Raw genomic sequence first — 24,393 nt, 5'->3', positions numbered from 1 at the left:
TCAGTGGCAGAGTAGGCAGTTTAAAAAAAGAAAGAAACCCACATGCCTGTCACACTCTCTCTCCTTTCACTGATAGGAATTATGACATAAAGCTTTCTAGTCAAAGCACGGATATTTAATTAGTTTTCTTTCTTTTTGTCCTTACACGTACTTTTATCGCTGTAAGTCTTCTATACATGTTCTTCCCTGTTTCAGGTTTGTTCTTGTCCACTACTTTCATGTTAACAGTGAAAATCCAAGACCTATTTGTATTTTCTACAATCTGATTTCACTTGATCCTTTAATACAGTGCTCTGGTAGAATGTGAAAGGGGGTGAAACTGCCAGGGCCCTAGTGAAGTGTTTCAAAAACTCTCTGGAATTAAATTGCAAAAAGCTGCTTTTCCTACACTGTTTAAAGTCATATAACAGAATTCTGCCAATTTGTTTACATTTATTCAGAAACTCTCTTCCTACCTACATAGAAGGGTAAAGTTCACTTCTACAGCATTTTGATTGCCCCATAGTCAGTAATAGACATTATCTTCATAAGAACATATAACGTGAAAAGATGAGCAGATCATTCACTTTATCAAATAAAAAACTAAGTGATTAAGGAAGATGAAATTGTCAAAGATTGAGAGGGAATTTGAATATGAACATTCTTGGTTATATATACACAATGCAATAGATAGTGTTTCTGGGCATTCTGCAAAGATGCATCCAAAACCCCAAGGCTCCAACAGCAAAGACTGATAGGTTATTAAATGCCAACCTCAATTAGATAATAACGTTTGTCAAGTTGTAATTTCATTGAAACCTTCAGGCATTTACATTACAAGATTGTAAATCTTAGCAATACACAAAGGACGATTTCCAAGCAGCAGTGCAGGAAGCGTAACAACCAAAACCTTGGACAGTTGTACTACATAATTTGAGGAAGCAAGGCTATTTATGTACTCAAACAGTCATTATTAATCATTTGAAAATGACTTAAAAATTAATTTGCATGACGTGTGATCTGTAAAAGTCAGGTTAAGGCAAGGAAGCACAGCTATCAGGTAAATACAAAAAACCCTTTGAGGCCTATAGGTTTCTTACCATCATGATAGTACCTCGCACCCTGATTTACTGTTCTATATACTGTCCAAACACTGAACACAAAGATAGGACTCATTTCTTCTCTGGAGTATCCATCTGAATGGCAATATGCTGCTCTTCTCTCTAGAGGTCTCTAGAGAACCTCCACGAGTTGAAATTGCCTTAACTTCATCTGTGACCTAAACGTCCTGTAAGGATTTTGTAGGTTGATGAGTGACATCAGGAGACCTGCAACTTCATGCCTCAATATCCATAAGGGGGTACCATCTCTCTTTCAGCATTTATCTGAAGTTACTCATCAGACTTGCATTTTAATAAGTGACCCATTATAAGAACATGATGGCAGTAACTATCATAGGTCATCACAGGTATGTCCCAAACTAGTAGCCGTCACTAATACAGAAGGCAGTTTATTGACTCCATTTCAACAGTGGAAGGGCCTTTCTGGGCCTGCCTGCAACTTCACTTTTCGCAGTGACAAAACAAAGCAGTTCCTTCTTGCATCAGCCTGAAAGTATGGCTCCACTTTAGAAACGAGGGTGCCTGGTGGCAACCCCTGAATAAAAACCGTGACGCTATGCTACATCTGCCGAGGAAACAAAAGACATAAAACTTAAGAATGGAGGCTTTTCCGAATGAATTTCAAAAGGAGTACTCCAGGGTATATACTGCAAAGCAAGAAGGCAAGAGTGAGCAGAGAAGTCTGTCCTCCCAGTAAAAGTTGTAGCTGGGGTATGGGAAATGCTAGGTAAGAGCCTCTTCGGGTTATTATCTGATGACTGATCATTTGGCTATCAACAGATGCCAAACACATGAAATCCCTTTTTCGTCTTTTTCCATTTGGTAGAATGCTCTCCTTTTATATGCACTGTAGTGTTATCTAAGCAGACTAATTGTTATCTTTACTGTTACCTAAAATTTCATTTCCTTCCTCAGTTTCAGATATTAGAGTACCATTTTCTTATTGTGCATTTTCGAGATATTTTGACTAAACCTCCTCTTAGGATCACTGAATGTGATTACTGTCTTCATAATCACCAGTTCTACTACTATAGGAATTGACAGTAAACCAGGTACATCAGTAGGACACTTTCCACTGAGGCACAAAAATCTTGAAAAATGTTACAGGCATATTATAGCACCTTTCCTGTCAAGCAGTTGATTCCAGTTTCTTGGGCTTGTTATGAACATTTTGTTCTTCACTGTCACTAATCAAGTGGAGTAAGTGCAACCATTTAAAAGGAGGCACACAAATTGTTTATATATACAAGATTGGGAGGAAAAAATAAGCAGGGAAAAGATAAAGCTTAGTATATGGTAGACATTCCCGAAATATGGAAGTGCAATAATAATTTTAAGTCGCATTTATGACTGACTGTCTGGAGTAGGAAGTTCTAATTTCATAATTTCTAAACTACTTTTCTTTCCTTGTTAAGAGATTTGCTTCATTCACAGTTTCATAATGGGATTCCCACTTCAGGTCTTCTAGTGCCGGTTCTGACAAGCTGTTAGAGTTGCTGTGCAGCAGTACAACATTTCTACCCTGAAATAAAGTGTATGGCATCTCTTCCCTGTCATCAGCCTGAGCAGCAGGCATCTTGCAACAGCAATAAACTCTGCCTCAGTCAGCTGGCAGACTTAGAGCATACGGACAGGCTCCCTGCTTGTTGGGTGGTGAGGGTGACACTCCTCAGGCCTGTGTTTGCTGATAGTTATAATAATTATACCCTTTTGATCTGTGCACAAGGGTAACCCAACTTGGTCATACAATGATGATCCCTAATCTCGTCCTTCCGATCTATAATCTGTCACAGTCATACATCATTTCCAAATAGATGGGAGGCATTTGAAGGCAGGGACCATTTCTCTACACATACAAGAACCCGCACACTGGGGTCTCAGTTTTGAATTTGGGGCATCATTGCAATACAAATGACTAGTTAACCTACAAAATGTAACCTCCATTTAATAGAAATGTTAATGACATGTTTTACTGTATGTCACACTATGTTACCATAAATAGCTTTATTTTATTTTTTAAGCAGGAAACTCTCAGATTCTTTTTTTATTTTCAAGGCGTACATGAAATATTTATGTGGGACAGAAACTGATAAAAGATCAGGTAAACTAATATAAATCTGTAGGATTGTTTTTCTATTCAATTACTAAGTTAAGGTTAAGCATTCCATGGGAAAATTTTAGTCATAAGGCCGATTACTACAAGAAGGTTCAGTACAGGTTCTACAATTTATACCAAATGTCTTGATGAAAATTTCATCATAAGGTCTTGGTTCTGCATTGCATCCTTACTAGGCCCCTTATCAAAAAGAATTAGTCCAGCTTAGTTTTATTGGCAGTTCTTCCCTTCCGATTCACAAATACCACTTAAGGGCAGAGGAGGATCAAAACACCACCACAGATAAAGGGTCAGGGGTTTTTTCCCCCTACATAATCAGATTTTCTTATTTAACATCCTAACTCTCTCAAGCTGTAAATGTTTCATTTTAGGAGGTGGGGAATGAAAGGAGCCATTTTCCTTTAACAAAATATTACAGAAAATATTACAGAAAAAATTTTAAACTGCCTTACCCTTTATTCACTTATTTGCTTCTCCTTCGTGAGACTGTGCTTGTATGAGCACTTCAGCATAGTCCGGGTGAACCTTACCAAGTAATTGCCCCAGCTGAAAACTGACCACTTTTTTCACCTTGGCAACTTTCAGATCAGGAAAATTACCTGACCCAGCCGCGGGCATGGTAGTGACAACTGCAACAATGTACATTCGTATGAGATTAAAGTGTTGACCGAGGCCCGTGAAAACTTCTTGTTCTGACTACTCAGCGTTAATGACAGCATATTCAGTTTAAACATTAGCCCCTGCAAATGTTGCAGCCTGTGGAGGCTGTGTTCAGTCTTCAGAAAGGTTGATCAAACTGCTCTTAAAGTCACCTCTTAACAGTGTGGCAATTTGTCAGAAGAGGAAAGGTGCAAAGGATGACAAAGTGCAGAAAGCACCATGTGAAACCATACCTAGAGTGCTGGATTGGCTCTTTTAGAAGCATATTGATCCTGAAAGGACACCGTAATTGTCAGTAAGTTTGTGTGTGCTTATCAAGCTATCCAACCAAAATGCTGCAACAGTTTTAGAAGACAGCCTCAGAAATGGGCACAAAAACTACTAGGATTACTTGCAAATCACACCAGTAACATTCTTTGCTTATTTTTCCTCCTCTTTTCTCTGAAAATGAGGCACTGACAGATCTTTAAGCTGATCTAATAGCTAGAATTTTCTCCTTTCATCACTTGCTATCTCACATGACATGACATTACATCAAAGTTCATTTTGGAACACAGAGGATTTTGATATATCTCTTTTCAGAGGCTGGCCCATGCTGTTAGATGTTGCAGTGTTCTATAACAACAGGTCAATGAGAGTTAGGATCCAAAATAGCCTCGTGCATTTAGATACACATGGCTCAATTGAAATACTGTGAAACCAGTTGTAACAGATATCCAACATACACAGCAAGCAACGTAAAAGCAGCTATGATGAAGGATTCTAATTAATTTTCCTCATGTACTCTTCAGGGCAAGGGAGCTTTACTGTCACTCAAATTTAATTCAAAAGGCACACCTGTCTTACATAATCAGTGTACTAAGGAGCCAGAACTTCATTCTGTATTTCTTTGAAGTTAATTATCCTTATTACTAGTAGAGCAAAAGTTTACTCTACTAGAAGACTTATTCTGCTACCCTCAGGTACTTTAACTCGCTCCACTGTTCAGAATTAAGAGTGTCTAAAATATTTCAAAAAATAGGTTGTAAAATGGAATCAGTTATTCTCACAAACAAGCTTTCCTTTATGTAGTATGGGGGCGTGGAATATTTGTGATGTTGACATTTGTGACTTTGTAAAATCCAAAATGTGCACTTTGTACCGCGCTAGCCTACAGAGTGAGGACTCTCTGTATGGACGCTTAGTTATTTACAAGGAGATATAAAAGGAGTAAATAAACATCAGAACTGAAATGTTAAGGCAGGGTAGGGCAGCTAAATCCGTATCTTCTACATGAGTAGCCTGAGCAATAGGATTGTAAGAATGACTGTAGAAATAATTGATGTAAGGTAATTGCAAGTGTTTTTCAAGTAATTATATATGAAGACTAGACTGAAGTTTTATTACAAGTATTAATAAGACTTCCTTCTATAACCTGAGCAAGAAGCAGGACAAGGACCTGATGAAGCTATTAGGAGTCACAATATGGTTCGTTCTTCTGCTGCTATTTTATGTATGGATTTAATACTCTTGAAAAAACAACAGACAGCAAAGTGCTCTGAAATACAGGCTTACCACTACTCTCCAGCATGCTAGAGACAGAAATAGAGCCAAAACTCTGCCTGCACCTCAACCCTGCCTAACACAAGGGGAGGGGAGGACAGTAAGGGAGACAGCTCTTCTCTCACTGCAGTGCAAGAAGCCTATACATGACAGTGAAGATGTGTTTTAGAGTCGCTCATTATTTTATGGGTTAAAAGAAAAAAAAAAAAACCCTCAAAACTCAATTAAGCTCCGATACCAGAATCTAGCCCAAAATTTCTTTGGAATTAAATTTTAAAATCTATTAAAGATACTATTTTTCTCAAATCCTGTCTTGTCTTCCACAAAATGGAAAATACAATAGAAACATCCCTAAATACATTTCATCCATCATACTGTTTTGAAGTAAATGCTCGTCAAAATGCATAGGCCTAGAGTTTTTGGACCCTAATTATGTTTCTTATACTAGCACAGGTAAGATAGGCTGATTCTCTTTTCATCATTCCCATTTGCAAGTTGATACTTTAATTAATGAGAGAATATTATATGAAAAGTCTCACAAACAGAAGATTCATTTGGAATCAAGCTTTACTGATCAGCTGAAATCAGCAACCATTGTGGAACAAGTAACTAAAACACAAACCCCCTTAGACATGCAGATAACAGCAGTTAAAGGGGGGAGTCTGCAGCATTGGACCATTCCTCCCAACTAAATATTGATCACTGGATGGAGTCCATACCTGTGACATTCCAATCTGAAAGGTCATAGTCTTCAAAAATAATAGATGGAAATCATTCATGAATATATATAGCCTTTCAATGACTTTCTGAACTGGAATGGATAAACCAATGCATATTTTAAAGTGACAAATATGCGTTTTAAGTAATAGATATATAACCTATACATGCATTCTTTTATCCCTCTTCTTATTTGCACTTTAAAAATACAATCAAGTTTGTAAACCTAATATTTTATACATTGCCTTTTATAATTGAACAATATGTGGCTCAACCCTGTCTCTTCTGCAGTGACATTGTCAGGTTTTTTTAAAATCTGTTTCTTTTCGCTGTATCACTGCTGACAACAATAGGGCTTGTTCTTGACCTGCTAGCTATGCAGCTACATATAATACCTTTTGTGATAACCTTACAAAACTATTTACCTTTTTCTCTCATTCCCTGTTGCTAGATTGTTTAGTGCCTGTTTAAAACTGATAATCAAAAGGGAGAGATGTGATCTAAATATTTCATGCTAGGTCAAGTTTCAGGACTGTTGTAATGCCAACGTCCCCTTAAATCAACATAAAAGATTCAAATTCTTTTCTAGTATAGACATGTATGTACCGGAAACTGAATTCTCAGGACATCTACATGTTTTCCTTTTGTGCTTGCACAATAAAAAAATCTGCTTGCTGTTTATTTTCGGATGAAGAACAACCACTATTCCTTGTTGTAATACTGTCAGCTGCCATAAAGACAGTAGTATGAAGTGAAGGAAACACTTGAAGCTGTCAAAGTAATACTTACTGTATATGCTGGTGACAGCAGGCTGTAAAGATAGAAGTAATATTCTTGTCCTCTGAGAAGGGCTGTGAGTGAGTATGCATTAGTACTTTTAAATCATTTTTCAATCTTAGAAATGTTAAAGTGGTACTCCTGCATGCAAAAGACAGGTAAATGTGGGAGAAAGGACAGCAATCTTCTAGGAATTAAGTATAGCAACATAAAACACCGTGAGGTTGGAAAAAAGCAGACAATTTCAATTGTTTTTTTATTCTCTCCAGTCATTTGGAACAAACAGTTTCCATTTGAAAGAACTGTAACATCAAATTGCAACTAACTACTCTGGTACAGACTTTTCAGCACTGTCAATGCAACGGTAGTAAGATACAACTAGAAAATAGAAAGTGTAGGATCTATAAAGCAATCTCTTTCATTGATAACATAACCAATTTACCAATCAAATGAAATGCAGTAAACCTAATTTAGCTTAGCTCAAGCTTTCATGTGCTACTCTATTACAAATAATTATGCCTGAGAAGATAGATTGGTGCAAGAAATATTGGGTGAGCAGAAACTGGCTAAAAGAGAGACGATAACAGGAATTCTTGAAAGCAGAAGCTGCAATGAGGTTACTATTGATATACTGCTGGGTACTATCTCATTTCATATTTTCATTAATGAACAAGATAAATAGATTAGGATTGTACTGATAAAGCAAATCAACAATGTAAAGATGCAATCTATTTCTGCTGACACCTGTAAACACCTGAGACTATTTAAACTGAAGAAAATTGTTAAAGCAATAGCAAGAAGGTGTAAACTGGTCACAAGTAAATTTAAGCTGCAAATCAAGACAGGCAGTCTCACCGTTACCTTCTTTAATGTTCTACTTTACTAAACAGCTGTTCTGTTTTGTAAACTCAAAGAAATCAGAGAAGTTAGTCCAAATAATCAGGTCAATCCTGCTTCTAAGGAAGAGGATCAAGTATTTCAATGTAATCTGGGAATATGCACTGTGTAATTTATTTCAAAAACTTCTGAAAAGGAGAGCTGATGGCTCTCCTATAGCACTTTCTTTCAATAGCTACAGTCTGAAATACTTCTCCTAGCATTCAGCATTTCTTTCAACGTTTTCATATAATCTGCAACCCTTACCCCAGAGCACCTATGTAAACAGAGACTGGGGGGTGGGGAGAGGAGATACATCTGAGGTAGCCTTTATTGGTTTGAAATCAGTAATTTGTACTTGCAAAGAAAGTTTTAAATAAAACAAACTTTAAAATGTTGATTTATACATAAATTTCCTACTTCTGCTGTCAAAGCAAATGAGATGCCATTATTATTATTTTTAATAATGAGACAGATGTATTGCTAAGGGCAGAATGAAATGGAAGGAGATGAGGAAAAGGGTGCTGCTGGATTCAACTACAAAACACTGCACAAAGACAGCAACTTTGATCACTGAAGCTTCACAGAGTTACACTGCTCATCAGCAGGAGTACCTCCTGCATAAATGTTTAATACAGTGAAGGATGCTGTTACTGATATGAGATCCCATTTACTACAAAACAAATATCATACCTAACATTTGCCAGGGTATAATTCTAGTTACAGTGCTCTGAAATCTACAGTACTGAGTTTACCAGTTTTTTCAGGAAGAGTCATTATTTGTTTTTATAGACTATCTTTTAAAAAACAAAGCAAAGTTCCCAAAAACCCTTTTCCCCTATTTTGTTTGGCAAGTAAAACTTAAAAGCCTGGCTCAGAAATGGAGAAGGGGAGAAGAGAGTTCCCATTTTTGACAACAAGTAACTTTGGCCATTTATGCTCCACAATATTTAACAAGTATTTAAATAACAAATATTTAACAAGTTTTGCTTCACAAACTATTAATTCAGAACAATGAAAGGCTTCCTCCAATATACTGCTACATCCTTCTCAGGTTTTCACTGAGATGAGACCTAACGGAGAAGGATTACAGATTACCTCTGTGAGGAATATTTTCTGAGATTCAGCCTAAATAAGGGTAGTAACTAGATAGTGGTTGGGCATTGATTTTTAGACAGAGGAACGCTCAGTTAACAGAAGCTTAAAACATTCAATGCTGTCACCTACAGTAACTCTAGCAGACCTCAAATTAGGTGATGCTGAGTCTGTTTCTCTTCATGAAACAATGCAGGACACTTGCTGTTTCTTACAATGCGAGGAAATAATTTTTAATGTTGTTACAACCTTTGTGCAAATCGAGCCCTTTTATTACTACTGTTCTGAGCCTTCTCAAATCAACTTTACATTTTACATGAGCTTCTTAAAACAAGATACAGAAATCTGATTTATTGCTTTACATTTTAAATTCATGTCCCAACTACATGACTACAAAAACACTGAGGATTGAAAAAAAAAAAAAAAAAAAAAAAAAGAAAACCGCATACATGCATGCACACACACACACTTTCCAGGGGTATGAGCTGGGAACATGTTTAGCATAACGTTTAACTAATTTGTGTTTTGCATGCCCTTTCCAAAAAACTCCACTTCTCAACAATTCTGATAAGCTAACAGAACTATGCCTCATATAATTCAAAAGCATGCAGCTATGCAGCAAAGGAAGCCCTAGGATTTGCAAGAATATGCATTTTCTATTTAGGCTCTGGGGTACTGAACTCATCACATGTTTAGAATTACACAATTATCCCTCCAGCGTAATCTGGGAAAGAGCACGTTTACATATTGAAGGAACTTGGAGAGATTTTTGTATTTATTTCTTCCATGGGAATACAATATGGAAAGAGAGCTGTAAAGCTGCTAAATGAACACAATTTTAGCTATAACTAAAAAAGTTAGTTTTAGCTATAAATTTAATTTTAGCTATAAAAGCCATTTCTGAAGCTCTTATGGATGTCACAGCTACTTATGAAGAATGTGTGTACTTGAGACAACATGTACACGCTCTTTCATATCTAGAGTGGTAGACTATACTTAAAAAAGCTAAATGGTAGAAGTTTGAGGTTTCTGTCCAAACCTGTTCTTAAATACTGTATAAATGGCATTTGTTCAACAATGCACTAGAGATTAATACAGTAATCATATACTCTTCTTCATTCTAGGAAAAAAAGCAACTAGATCTAGAATGAAATACAAGATAATATGCAGATGAAAAGGAAAATATTATACTAAAAGGCCTTCTCCAAGCCTTCCTGTTTTCTTCGTTAGTGGTTTAGGGACTACTCTGCCTTCAGTGCTGGGAGTCCTGGTTACAGTACTTCCTGGGGGTATTGCTGCAGGGTGAAAATTCTCCTCCTACATAAAAGCGGTTTTCAAGTTTTAGGATGGGTTATTATACATTTTGGAACACTGCCAGATGATCATGTGACTGTACTAGCTCCTTTTACCACTCTCCTACATGTACAAAAACAGTCTTTACTCTTAGGTGGACAGAGATTTGTCATCATTCTCTCCTATTGGTCTGTGACACATTGCAGATGTCAGAGCAGAAGGCTCAACAAACTCCCTGCTGACACTCCACCCATTACTCACTAGGCTTCCTCCCAGTCAGCTGTACACAGGAGCACACCCACAGAGCACGTGCAAGTTTTCAGCACCTCCAGCAGCTTTTTCCAGAGGAAAAAAAATCCAAGTTAAATCTTCATTTGAAGATCTCTTAGTCAACAATGTAAGTTGCATTAAACATATGGTAATTTGCCTTTGTTGGGACACGTTTGAGGGATTTCATTCCTTTTTTATGATATCACCTAGATTAGGTAACTTGGGAGGGCTTGCAAATTCCCCGTACTGGATGCCCGTCCTGACTGCATCCCACCTTTGTGCTGTAAGGTGACCATGTTTGCATTTCTGTGCCCCGACACCCATGGGAAACACACAAACAGCTCTCCAGGCCTGCAGGAGAAGGCAAGGAGCAGCATTGCCAGGCACCTGCCTGATCTGGCTGACATGGGGACCACAGCATAGGGGTTTGCCACACAGTGCCCCACCAGACAGATGTTGACACAGCCTATTCTCTTCCAGTAGCCAGTGGCTGCAAGTATCCCATTGCAAGGGAAACCAGTGAAAGAATAAAAGATTGAGCATGCCAGCATTGTTACATGATTCATTTTAATCATTCGAGTTCCCTCGTGCATGATAGTTAAGTTGTTATTCAGACACTCCCCAGTAATTTTACTGCAATTACTTCTTGAAGATGCTAAATAACAACTTAAGATTTGGCTTCCCAACTTGGTGAGATAGCATGCTGAATTGCAAACTGTTTAGCATAACAACTGTGCTACTTCATTCCTTCAACCCATTGTTTTCTCTAGTGTTAGCACTCTATTTACTTCCCTAACATCTATTTTACTATGGGGCTTGCACTGTTTCTGTCATGAAGCAGCCAAAACAGTGGATGATCTTACTGACTGTCTGGCAAGGCAGGTCTAAACAATAAAGATCAGAAACAAATACTTGATTTTCATCTTGTATTTGCCCATATCAAGACTAGTTTAACAACAGTAGAGCTGTGTTTGAAGCCAGAACAGCACACTGTCAGTTAAGCCTTCATCCTCGCCTACAAAAGCGATAGAGTATCAGAACGTGAGTAGCGCAACAGAAACCGCGATTTACTGATTTAATCACTGCTGAGCATGAAGATCCTTAAGTACGTGCAGCACCTATTGTAATGCACCTAAATAATCATTTGCTGAGGAACATCAGTAAGCGTTTTCCTTACATCTTTCTACCCCTCCTTCACATATTTTGTAAGAGACAGATGGTTTTAGTCAGGAGGCACCAGCGACAGATTTGACAGGGTCCCCACCCCTTGGGAGAATGACAACTAGGGTGACAGCGAAGGTTACATGCCGTAACTGGGCAGCTGCAGAAACAAACTGCTCTCCTTCACCACCGTACAGTATGCAAACGGATACACGTCCTAATAGACCTTTCATCCGGTTACCGGATTGTGCCAGTCCAGACTGCTGAGGTAAGACCAGGCCAGGTGGACAGGCTGGAATACCTACTCTCCACCCTTGCCTCTCTTTCCTCCCATTTTATTCTATTTAAGTTCTCTTCCTATGCTTACCACCACAATTTCTTAATCATCCAGTCTTTGAGAAGCTAAGGGGATTTAATAAATGCATAATTAAGTCAGCTGTGCAGAATAATTCATTCTGCTGACTGATAGAAGAACAACTTGTCACATGATATAGACAACAGAGCAACATAACGAGACTAAGAAAAATAAAAACAAGACCCCAGATGACCATGTGGCCTACTCACATTTTTCTGAGTTCACTTGCTCCAGCCTGGACATTGGCATAGAGCGCTTTTCTAGGACACCCACTCATTTTTTGTATGGTGGAACTCAACAATTAGCTCAGACTCCACGATACATAACATTGGTTTTAGTAAACATAAGAAATCTTTCATAAAGAGTAATTACTGAATAGCTTACAGCTTTGCTCCTACAACTACAGTCATTACTTTGTTATTAAAAAAAAAAAAAGAAAGAAAGAAAAATGTCTTCGGCCTGCTTGCTGTAGTGGGCAGCCATTTCTGGCAACTAAAGCCACTAAAAGGCATTTAAAACTGTTTAAAAGAATATTCTGTCACAAACTTGTTTCAGGGTCAATGTTCTAAAATTGTCAAAATATCAAGCAGTGCATACGTGCGTGGTTTTAAAAGAAAGTATCAAGTTCCAAAAATATAATCAGTCCCCTATAAGATACATATTGTGCCTAATTAGCTATGTGAATCATCTCTAATACAGACACTGCATATTCTCTGGAAGATAAAGTGGCAGAGGAGGCCTGCGTACATTCCTGTAAAAGCCCACTCCAAGCGGCTGGGAGGGAATGCACGTTACTAAGACATTCCTTATTGTGCATTCTTCAGGTTTCTGAGACTCAGCAGCATCCACAGCCTACTACAATAAACTGGCAAAGAATGACAAGCATCTAAGCAGAAGAGCGTGAGTGTATACATGCGTGAGCGTGTACACGCGTGAGTGTGTAGAAATGCAATCATTTCGAACTATCCGAGATCCCCAAATCCTCAGGACTTTGTTTTCCTAAGGGACAGGACTCCACACTGTGGAGGTAGTACCTCTTCATCCACTGCGTGGAAGTTAGGGCCTCAGTTAGGTAATGGGGAGCTTAAACGTAGGGTCTGTTTCTTTCTGAGGGAATATAAATCCACTCCTCGGGGCAAGGATGATTTTGCCACCTTTTCCCAAATATCTTTGGATTCATAACGATACTTGTGAAACCACTGGCTAACTTTTAAAATTAGCACTAGACTCTGCTGTTTTGATTCTGCGACAACCCGGCAGGCTCCGCATAACTTCATGTGCCACAGGAACTTGAAGTTGTTACATATACCCAGCAATGGGCAATTCACGTCATTATACATTAAGGCTGAGTATTGGTTTGTGCTCAAGGAAATAGTTTCTGCAGAACGAGGACAGTGGCGCAACGTGAATGGCAAAGAGTTCTGTCCTTTCCTCAGAAACATTACTGCATTGTGAAATGAAGTTCTGAAGTCATAAACCTTTTCTAGGGCACATGGAACTAGATAACAGATACGCAGGGAGAAAATAAGTTATTCCTCATAAGCACTTAATTTACATCCTGATGGGATTTGCATACACTTGAGAAATTTGTATTTACACATAAGGCTACCTTACAGATAAATACTTAAATAAAAATAAATGTGTTGTCCACCTTCTTATAACTTATACTGAGTAATGCTACCACAAAGTGACAGAGCGTTAAGGGTCTCCTTGGTATTACAGCTGCCCACTGAACCAAATAGATGAACCCTACTAAAGTAGGGGCAAGGGAGATGAATTTCAGCAACCTTTTGTCAAGGGCCAAGGAAACCTTTTGGCATAGCAGACTTAATGACTGTTGTGAGTGACAATATATGACCCACATACAAAAAAGGTGTAATAAACTTGAAGCTGTACAACTCCCTTGCTCCTACTATTTTTGCCTAACCACTTAGGCAGGTGTGAATCACCAAACTTGTTGCAATTGTTGACAGTAGTTAATGAGCTGGGGAGAAGACGAATTTGCAACAAATTTATTTGCTGAACACAATGTCTTGTTCATGACCCACGGCCTACTGAAGGGTTCAGATCGAGAATGCAATTACAGGATATTTTAAAAGTGTCCTACATTTCATTTGGTGTAAGCATACGAATACGATTTAACTGCTGTTTTGCCTACCGATTTCTAAGTGTTTTTTCTCTTTTTGCATTGTCATTTCCATGTTTGCTTTGGCATATAATTTGGGTTTTCATAATTATGAATTTATGCATATACTTTCTACTCTCTATAGAAAGTGGCTCTACTGTTCTCTAAGAAAACACAACATGCTATCTTGGAAAAATAAGGAAGGCTTAAGCTCAGTGATGAATCAGTTCATTACAAAGTACACGCTCGCTACAAATTTCTTATGAACATATTCTACTCCATCTATAGAAACTCTAGTTTGGATTTCTGCATCATCATCCAAGTAGCTGAAAAACCACATACGATTCTTTTTCAGTCGGTGCTGGTTAGGGCCTAACTAGTACCTGACAATAAATCAATAAATATGCACAGAAGGCATATATGTCCAAATCATTTTCAATATGACATATATTCCTGCAGTTTAGGGGATTTTGACCATTTTTCAGCATCGGTAGTAGTGAGGAAATCACCCCAGAACATCAGCTAGAAGCTCAAGTTGCCTTTTTTTCCCCTCCCCTTTTGAAAGTCACATCAAACTTTATGATCACTGAGACAGAAATAACATTTTTAGACTTTTGAATCTTGCAACCTCAGCAAGTTCACAGAGAACAGTATTCTCAATGGCCTGCCTAATACAGATTTGACTCAGATATATTGTCCAGCCTGGGATGAGGCAGGGAGCTAGCCCCTGGAAGTCACAAATCCCTTCCTTCCCTTGCTTTCTGCTGCAGGAGTGTTTTATCCCACTTCAGTTCTAAATACAGCCCAGTGTATTTGTCATGCATATCCTTATTCAGTCCTTTCACTCTTTCCTATCTGCAGGGATATGGAGCATAAGGACAGGACGAACACAGGACAGAAAGAACATAGGCTGTAAGGCTGCGTACAATGGTTCAACCGTAAGACAAAAGCGAGGCCTTCATATCCCTAAATCTCTGTATCAGTCTGTAGGCAGCAGGGCTGATGAGATCAATGCCACCTGCTATAGGTCTGATCTCCCAGTTGTCCAGAAGGCACTACAGAATGCATGGAAGTTAGAGCACTGCAGGGGAGCAGGAGAACACGTATCCAAGTCTCATCCAACTCTGTGGTGGGGAATACAGCCAGACCTCGATATTTGATCTCATGTCCCATATAACAGCTATACTTCTGTATGAAGGTGTATGAAGGTTACAATGAAGAATAGTAACTCCTTCCCAAATTATCTCACCCTGACATCAAGGAGGGTAGCAACCACAAGGCTGTAACAAAGTGTTTAATTACAATCAAGTCTAAACTGTAATGTGTTGCAGCAACAGCAACCAAAGTGTTTTACTTTACCTGGCCAGATCAGAGAACTCAGACATTACTTGACTATCTGGCAAAGACAGCATCATCTGAAATATCTGTCTAAGGTGCTACATGATAAATGATATACCATCGCGCAATAGCTTGGCAGCTGTGTTCTCCTAAAATCAAATCAAGCTGTGGGTTCTAACAACATCCAGTTGTTAGAACAACATCGCTAACTGCACCGTTCTCAAACCTGAACATCAAGCATGTCAGCTTGGGTGAAGAACTAAACAGAAGGAATGTGATTTGCCTGCCTGCAATTAAAAAGCACTGATTCATTCTCTAGTCTCTACATAATCCCCTAATCAGAGCCCTCACAGAGGGCTCAAACTGAGTTTCAGGCAAGCTCAAGTGTACAATTCTTCTGGGTCCTGTCTTCTTCCTCAAGCCACTATGAAGCTGAGATCAAGTAGGCCTGTCCTAGCCAACAGTGATTTCAACTCTAACATGTTGCACAGCCCTGCCGTTGCCTCTCTCCTTTCCCCACACTAACCCTTTTTACTTTGCTGCACTCACGTGCAGGCCTGCCAGCCATCTCTCCTCTGACTCTGGTTGTCTGACCTTGCAGTTATGTTTCTCTGCCTAATGACACCCATTCTTTCTTTTGTCCCTGTCCAGAGATAGGAAACAGGGCAAAATCAGGCTAGTATGGTAGGGTTTTTGTTTGCCTCTAAAATATACTACCTTCCCCGCAGTCTCCGACTGTCCTTTTGACTCCCCGTTAGTTTCCCTCCCTCCTCAACACCACTATGTGTGTATTACAGTATCCTTTCAGTTCCTCCAAGAACCTTACCTCTTTTGGCCACCAGAAACTGCTGATAGCTCATTAGAATCAGCAATTTTTAATTATGTTGCATTGTTAAGGATAGGCTAGTAGTTATGGCTCCATACTGTTCACAACATCCTTTCCTCTCACAAAGGGTAGACTATGCTAGTGTTTGACACTGTCTGACTTTAACCAGTAACTGCAGTAGTGCTTACGTTTCAGAGATCTCTCTTGCTGATACACAAGAAGCGGTCAGAGATTTGCATAATGTATTCCTTCGAGTTCAACTGGATACAATAGCATAACAGAATACAATGCAGGGTAGTAACAGAGGGATACAAAAGAGAGCCACATACCACTCAGAGGAACAATTCCAATTATTTTGGTAGCTTAAAAAAATTAAAAAGAACTGTGTATGTATGTTTTCAGGTGATGGTTGTGGAAAGCTAACATCATGAGTCACAATTTAATTATCTAATAAAAGCTAAGTAGCCATTTAGAATCTGAATAAAATCTGTGGCTCACAAGTTCTTTTGAAGGCCAGGCTAACGCAAACAGTAGATATTTATTTTCTTTGAATTACAAAACAGGACATATTTAGGGATGAGAGATACTTCAGCTCTATAAGCATATTAGATACTGAAAGATAAATAGCAGAGGAAGGAAGTCCAAAGGTTTTCAATCTTTATTAATAATAAAGAGCTCAAAATAAAGAAATCAAATTAGAAATTTCCAGAGAAGAGTTAATATACACAAAAAGAACTCAGGCCTCTGCAGCACATTAATCTTCCTTACTACAGTTCTTATCCGTGCGGCTGACTGAGGAACACAGAGGTTTCTGCACCCACTCTTTCCTTGTGACACTGCAAGGAAGTAGTCGGAGCTCGCCAAGACACTCTTTTCCCTGTGCAATCAGCCAGCTCACAAACAAGCACTGGATAAGAGTTTGCAGAGTCCAGCTTCACGGTATCAGGATGGCAGGCCTGAACAGCAGGGCAAGCTTACTAATGCAAGGGAAACAGCTTTCAGGCTGAAGCTCACTTGTACCTAGCTGGCAAGCAAGACCAGCTTGTACCTCTGCAGCTGGTGTTGATGTCCTGCGTTACCTTTGCCTGTTGCTACGCTATTTTGACTTCCAAACTTCATTCTTCTTTCCTTTTGAATAGCTCGCAGCATCACTTGTATTTGCATAAGTCATTAAACTAGTCTTTTAAATATATATAAGATTGTATTTATATCAAAGGAAATCAAAGCAAAAGAGGTAAGTGATACAGCTCCTATATATTCTAATACCTTACTAGATAAATGGGATCATGTACCTATAAATTCTGGAATTCTATGCAAAAATACACTCCTGAATTTTGAGCATGTCTGACTTCATGATGCTTCTTAACTCCTAGCATCTCAGACTTTATGGGCACCATTCTTACCTTAAATTTAATTCCAGTTTTTCCCCCCCCTGTCGTTCATGGGTCTGGAGGAAGAAAAAGTACAACATGACCTCCCATATAGCACAGGCTACAGAATCTCATGAAGCAACATCAAACTACGTTTGGCGTTGAAACATCTTATGATTAGGCATCAACTGCCAATTCAAAAAAAGTAACAGAAAAATCTATCCACATATTATTTCAGTGGGAAAATTCACCTGCAGTTAAAACCCAGCTTCATTTATAGTTGGAATCTTTAATATTTTCCAATGGATTATTCCTACTAGGTTTTTGTCTATAAATACCACAGTGGGATGTTTTCTGTGCTCATAGTAAGCATTTGGAGGATGCTCATAACTTCAGGACCATCAAACTTGTTTTCAGTTTGTTCTACATACAAATGTAGGGACAGAAAATCTCCATTCAAATTCCTACCTATAAAAGCAAAGCTAGTCAATTGCCTTTAGACATAATTTTAAACTTTGTATATTTAATAATTTTACTTATTATGGATTATTATTGGATTAGTCAGGATTTAGACTGTCGCACTGCACACAAGGCTGTAGGGAACATAGTACTAGAAGTAATGGGCAGGACAGCAAAAAACAATCGCTAAGTGTCATCCATCATTTGGGGTTACACACCCAGTTAGAAAATTTTCTTTAGGAAGATCTCATGGAAGATAATCTTACTTCACCAACTATGACAAATCCCTGTGACCTGCCTACTCAAGAATCTGTTTTGTTTCTCCCTTTGGAAAAGGCTGCTTTTTGGCACCAGCTTCCTGATATTAACAGCGCCACAAAGAATCAATAAAAAAGTGATTGACATTGATAATAAAATGGAAGCATCTCAGCCACTTTTTCCTTTTTTCTTCATCTTTTGACTTCCTGATATTTTGCACTAATTCCCTTCATTTTCTCTCAATTATTTTCCTTAATATACTAATGATAGAGTGGAACAGGTACACACCTAAGAATAAAAATGTATTACTGCCAGAAAGCAGTGAAAGGAATGTTAATGCTGCAAAGCCAAAGATGAAATACTGAGGGTTACACTTGGTTTTGCTCCCTTGTACCTACACCACAATAGAGTCTTCAGTTACTGACACAATCTGATTCCTGGGGTTCCCATAACAATCAGTGCCACAATCACCTCCGCCCAGGAGATTAAATTGCAGGAAAGAATTTCTTAATGACTGCAGTCCTGGGCTGTGGCATACACAGCACATACAACATTAGCAGAATTTAGCTTCCAAACTCTAACAAGTCTCGACTACACATGTGCAGCCCTGTTATGTTTTGAGATAGAAAGTAATTTTGCCAGTAAACTAGTCCTCTGTGAAATGTCAAATTCCAGTTTTTCATATTAGGGGTAGAAAAGGTCCAATGATCTTTAAGATGTTGAGCTTTAACACTGGCAAATAGTGTATTCTTCCTAACCTCCTTTTTAAGGGCCAGCAGAGCACATGGAAGGCATAGTGCTACCTACTGAAGAATAGTGCTAACATTATCTGATAGTGAACTGAAAAAGGATTGTCTTAAATCAACAGATTCACTTAATGATTAAGTAATCTTGTTGGCACAAAAATAACAAAATGAAGGAGGAAGAGCCTGCGATGAGGTTGGAAGGTTGGGCCTCTCTCTCCTTCAAGACTCACATTTCACTCGCTCATTTTTCTATGAAAAGCAACAACTAGAAGTACATTCCTCTGTGCTGAAGTTATAGGTAGGAATTGGAAATGATTTAGTGAAAATACCTAAAAACCATTAATCTTACAGATACATTACAGAAGAAAGGAAGAATTCCAGGTTAAACTTTTGGGGGAAATAATATTCTAAGCCCTGGAGAGCACTTTATGGTGGTACTACAGAATGTCATGTTGTAAATTCATTACCTGTAACAGTTTTGCTGTAGGTATTATGACACCAGTGCCATTAGTCAAAAAGATGTCATTAAGGTTTGATTTCAGGTCAAATTCACCTCAATTAGAATTTCCCAAATACTCAGAATCCCACTTAATTTTCCATTTGTCCATTATAAACAAGTAAGTGCATACTCCCCAACCCTTGAAAGATCACCAGCCCGATACTCCCAATTTAGCCTGATGCTGTTTCATAAGACAATTTCTTGTACTCTCTCCTAATGTATTTCTAATAATACCTGATGCACCTTCTACTGCTTCAGTTTCAAAGAGTAGGATTGCGTGCTATTTTGATTTTTTAAAAATAGATGCGTCTGAAATAAATATGGCCATCAGGACATACCTTCTTTCAATCAGTTTCTTAAATTATTTAAAGACGTACCATATATTTCTACAGAACTATAGTTATATCATAGTACATTTTATCTCCAGAGGGATGTCGCATTTTATTAACTAGTTGGCAAACCTGAAAGTAGATCGTATCCCCAACACAAACCTTTTTTAAACCAAGTGATAAGACGTTTTGCCCTGAATGAAGTAACCCTTGTTATAAAAAGAGCATCTCCAATTCACAAAAAAAAATTTCTTTGCTCTACAGTTCACAGGAAAGTCCTTTTAACTACTGTTCCTGCTCAGTATTGCTTATATGCAAATTGATCAGCCTTTGTATATTTATGTTCTCTACTGCTTCAGGATCATTTCTTTCAGGAATCATCTCTCCTGTGAGAAGACATAACAGTCAGATCACCTGCCAACTAAAACAACCCCTCTTCTCCTCCCAGTCTTCCCACTCCTTAATGAAAACAAATCCCAGATTTGGCTGCTCTGACTGGAGTCCTGCCAGTTCAATCCCAGGTGTAGAGGACCCTCTGGAATGTGGATATTTTCAAGGCAGTGTTACAGCACATGAAGCGAGGCACCCCTAAGCTGCTTCTAATGACAAGTCAATGAAAGGTGCTCTAATAGTAGTACCAGAGGTCAAGAACTTAGAACAGGATCTCTAACATCATTGCATTTTTGTGAGTGGTGCCGTTACAGAACATAAGACTGATGCAAGGGTCACTTATTCACACAGTTCGCAAGGTAACACAAGAAAACCCTGCATCTACTAAGAAACTCTTTAGTGACATTGTGTTTCAAATGGCACCAATCACTGTATTTCACGAGTTGCACAAACCTCTGGGGAGGAAGCTCAGTCAGCAGCCAGCCTGGAAACATTGCTGCAGAAAGGGTTGCCAGTTAGTGGTGTTTGTTGTTATTTACAATTACATGGAGAAAGGAGTTTAAAACATCTTACCCCTTTTCTATTGTACTCTGCCTGCTACCAGACTGCAAGATCAAACAGCCTCACCAGTTAACCCTCTTCTTCTCATCACTATATTCAAGATGAGTTCTCCAGACTCATAGCTTAAAGCTTCTGTTCTCCTGCTCTATCAGATCAATAGCCATCAGTGACCTGAACCACCTCCAGCCTCTTCATTCTCTAAGCTGATTTCTGTTCATTCTCCTGATGTCTGCCTCTTCTAGCCCTTGCTCAGCATTAGCACTGTGAAGACTACAAAAGTCAAATGTGTTACAGGATGCACGTGTCTACTGCCTTGTCCAGTACAGAAGAATACCAGCAAACCTACTCCAACTTACCATTTCATCTTCACCTAAACGTCAACAACAGTAATGAAAAAATTAACCCAGAAAGAACAAAAGCAGCAGCCAGGACAACTGAATCTTCATCCAAAAGTTACATAAGTCTGGGCTGTTCCACTTCTATGCCACTAACTTATACATATATTTGTACCCTACTGGTCACAATAAACACAGCCTTTCTTGAAAATTACTTTGAAAACAGGACTAGCAAAATACCATCATGCTACTTCTCCTTTTTCATTACCCATACTACTAAGCAAACACCCTGTGAAATGGCAGTGCCAAATCTATTTGCTGCAACTTCAAATGCACATAAATTTTGTCTCTGTTCACAGCTGGACACAAGGATCAGCAACGTATTTTCCTACTGTGCCAAATGTTTGTCTGAAAGTGGCTCAGACAAAACGTAAGACAAGGAATCTTGGGGAGTGTGGTAGTTTAAGTACTAGACTCAATGTCTTTTTGTGTCTCACTGCAACAAAAAAATCAGACTGTATAGCCAAGTAGCAAAATATTGCTCCTTGGGACAGTGATGTAGTATTCTGAAGAGTTATTTAGGAAAAGCACAGAAATGTGTAGACACTTCACAAGAGAAATGTCTCAAGGCAGCGTAACAAAATAGCAGGGATAAACATTAACTTACTGTCACACTGCTGCAATAAGAAAAAACAAATTTCTGAATTTTCCAACTTAGGTACAGTTTAGGATGAACCACTGTCCACTATTTCAGAATGAGAAATGTAGATATTAGCTATAAAATTGAAAAGGTGCGTTACCGTAACAGACAGCAGAATAGCAAGAGTAGAGGCTGGCATTTCATTTGTTCGACTCCATCATTTAACAATGGAAACAAGACTTCGATCAAAGCAACCATACAAACTGTGTTTACAGCTTAAATCCCATTAGCACCATCATACGTTATACATGTTAGATAATCACTTAATTCTAGTTCTATGCTTCTCTCACACACACACAAATAGGCAGAAAGAGAGAAGTATGAAAACAATATGTGCTTAAATATTACAACTAGGAACTCATGCAAGTGATGCTATGGTAAGTAGTACTATTTTCATTCTTGCATCAATTTCACTGATTAGAGTCTGATCTATAGACTTTATCTTATAAGAAGAGTAGCATATACAAATGCATGTTGTCATAGGAACAAAGATTTTTACCAGGTGCCATACCATTCTTTTAAAGAGTTACTGCGCCATGGTACTCATGCTGGAGGGGACGGTATCACCCCCACTATAGATATGCTGGCTGCACCACAGAATGGGAAATGGTGATTTACTTCAGATTGTTAGGTAATACTGTCAGTATATAGGTGCTTTTAACATGATAACCTATGCATTCTACGTTTTTTTAACATGATAACCTATGCATTCTACGTTTTTAGGGGCATTAAATGATACCCAAGAAAGGAACTCCAAGGAGCCTACTCTGTGAAGATGACTGACACTGTTGTTAACACTTAAATAACCAAGAATGCTTAATGCACGGGACCAACATGAGAAGTAGATTAGTCTTCAGTAATAGGTACACATTTCACTGATGTAAAGTGCAAGCACTCACCTGTCTATGCACTTACAATCTCACTAGTGCTTTTTTTTTTTAAACACATGTAAGAAATCTGACACACTTGCAAATCCCATTTAAAATGATAAACTATTAAGTGCTATTATTAACATGCAATATGGATTTGATACTTATAATACATAGATTAGTAAAATGCACAAAAACATCATTGTGGCATATCACTCAGCAATATCCACTCAGTGGAAATTGTTACTGTACTGGATAACTATTGCCTATTGTGAGGCAAGGGATAATTATTTTCAAAGGAAGTTGCACCCAGTTTTGCTCAGTTTTATACTGAACGTCTGTTGTCAATCACTTAGGAATTGTGCAAAACAACTGTTTACCTGTCAAACTTGTGTTCCCTGTTTCTGTAGAAGACATCACAGAGCAAAGTGTTACTCCTCATTGGATTCCAGAACAGTAACCCTAGAATTGCCTTTCACATGTCAGATGCATGAATAAAAGACTTTCTTTGTTTCTGCCTTTTTATTCCGATATTTATGTTTGTGCTTATGATTTGGGATTTATAGTAAGTTAGGTATGAAACAGCTTTCAATCTCTTCATTTGTTAATTAAAACTCAGCTGCAAAACAGTTGCATGTCAAAATTCAGTGGGCTTAGATAAAAACTTGCTACAAAGAGACTAGTATAGGACTAGAATCAAAATAGTTACTCAACTCATAGATCTAGAATTTATTTATTAACTCATGCATCATTTAAATAAACGATAAAAGGCATCAAGGTGCTGAACCTCGTAGAAATAAATTCCAACCTATGCACCTGTTTTACAGCTTACATGCTTTTTCAGTGGGACCAGGCAGTGATTTAACAACATCAGTCTCTGAGATGTAAGCTCTGATGTTTTCACGTATAATTGCTGATGGTATCTGAAGTGTATTGTTTATTTCTGTAATCGCAGTAGGGAAGGAATTTGCATGTAAGTGGATTTGAATTTAACGTACAGGACACAAAACTGAGCATAAGCACAGTTAAACACAACGGCACAACCAGAGAAAGAATAGCTTCCCAAATAAAAGTTTGAAATGAAAGACAAAAGGATACAAGAAGAAAACAGTGCTGTATCATTTTATGTTAAATCTGTTTTTTTCCCCCCCCCCTTTCTCTGCGGGGTTGGATGCTTTGTGCTATTTTAACGCTCAGGCTATCATTTTCCTAAAGCACTTGAATGAACACAGAAGGACAAAGGTATCATTCTGAAGGGCATAGCTGTTTGCAGTGAGGTAGCTGTGGGATTTTTATTCTATTGATTCAGTGCCTCTTCAGATCAGATGAATGATTGGAAGTGCATCTGTCAGCAAATGTGCAACTTCATTTTTATTGTACACTCTCATGCCAAAGCAAGCTGGTCAATAGCGTCTTAGTAGAACCCATTGATGGCCTGCATCCTCAACACCAAGGGTGCAAACAGAACAGGATATGCTATTTAATGAACTACAAACTCTCTCACACACAAGTCTATGTGAAGTCAGTCCTAACTTTTAAAGTTTTTTTTTTCCCTAGGAAAGAAACATGCAAAAGAACTTGTTTCCTGATATCCAGCTGTTTTACTGTTTAGATGACCCATACTGT

At 38.4% G+C, this 24,393-nt stretch overlaps 1 protein-coding gene and 1 long non-coding RNA gene across 7 annotated transcripts in view; one reads left to right on the top strand and one right to left on the bottom strand.

The window, feature by feature from the left end:
• Positions 1 to 23,234, top strand: part of LOC104138030 (uncharacterized) — a 48,536-nt gene extending 25,302 nt beyond the window's left edge. The window contains exon 5 of one of the 2 annotated variants that reach the window (XR_011140870.1): positions 22,622 to 23,234. This is a non-coding gene — a long non-coding RNA (uncharacterized lncRNA). Of the gene's footprint in view, positions 1 to 14,948; positions 15,011 to 22,621 lie in introns of those variants that run through there. The other variant, XR_011140871.1, reaches the window with a different exon arrangement.
• Positions 1 to 24,393, bottom strand: part of ARSJ (arylsulfatase family member J) — a 219,623-nt gene that overhangs the window by 151,464 nt on the left and 43,766 nt on the right. For 2 of the 5 annotated variants that reach the window (XM_068941763.1, XM_068941766.1), the window contains exon 1: positions 3,669 to 3,867. The exons of 1 other annotated variant lie outside the window; for it this stretch is intronic. The gene's annotated coding sequence lies outside the window, so the exon portion shown is untranslated. Of the gene's footprint in view, positions 1 to 3,668; positions 4,042 to 24,393 lie in introns of those variants that run through there. 2 more of the 5 variants (XM_068941762.1, XM_068941760.1) reach the window with 2 other exon arrangements.

This window comes from Struthio camelus, chromosome 4, assembly GCF_040807025.1.
Source record: "Struthio camelus isolate bStrCam1 chromosome 4, bStrCam1.hap1, whole genome shotgun sequence".
NCBI classification, from domain to species: domain Eukaryota; kingdom Metazoa; phylum Chordata; class Aves; order Struthioniformes; family Struthionidae; genus Struthio; species Struthio camelus.
Note: the sequence above shows the minus strand (reverse complement) of the source record. Positions and strands in the feature narration are given on the sequence as shown.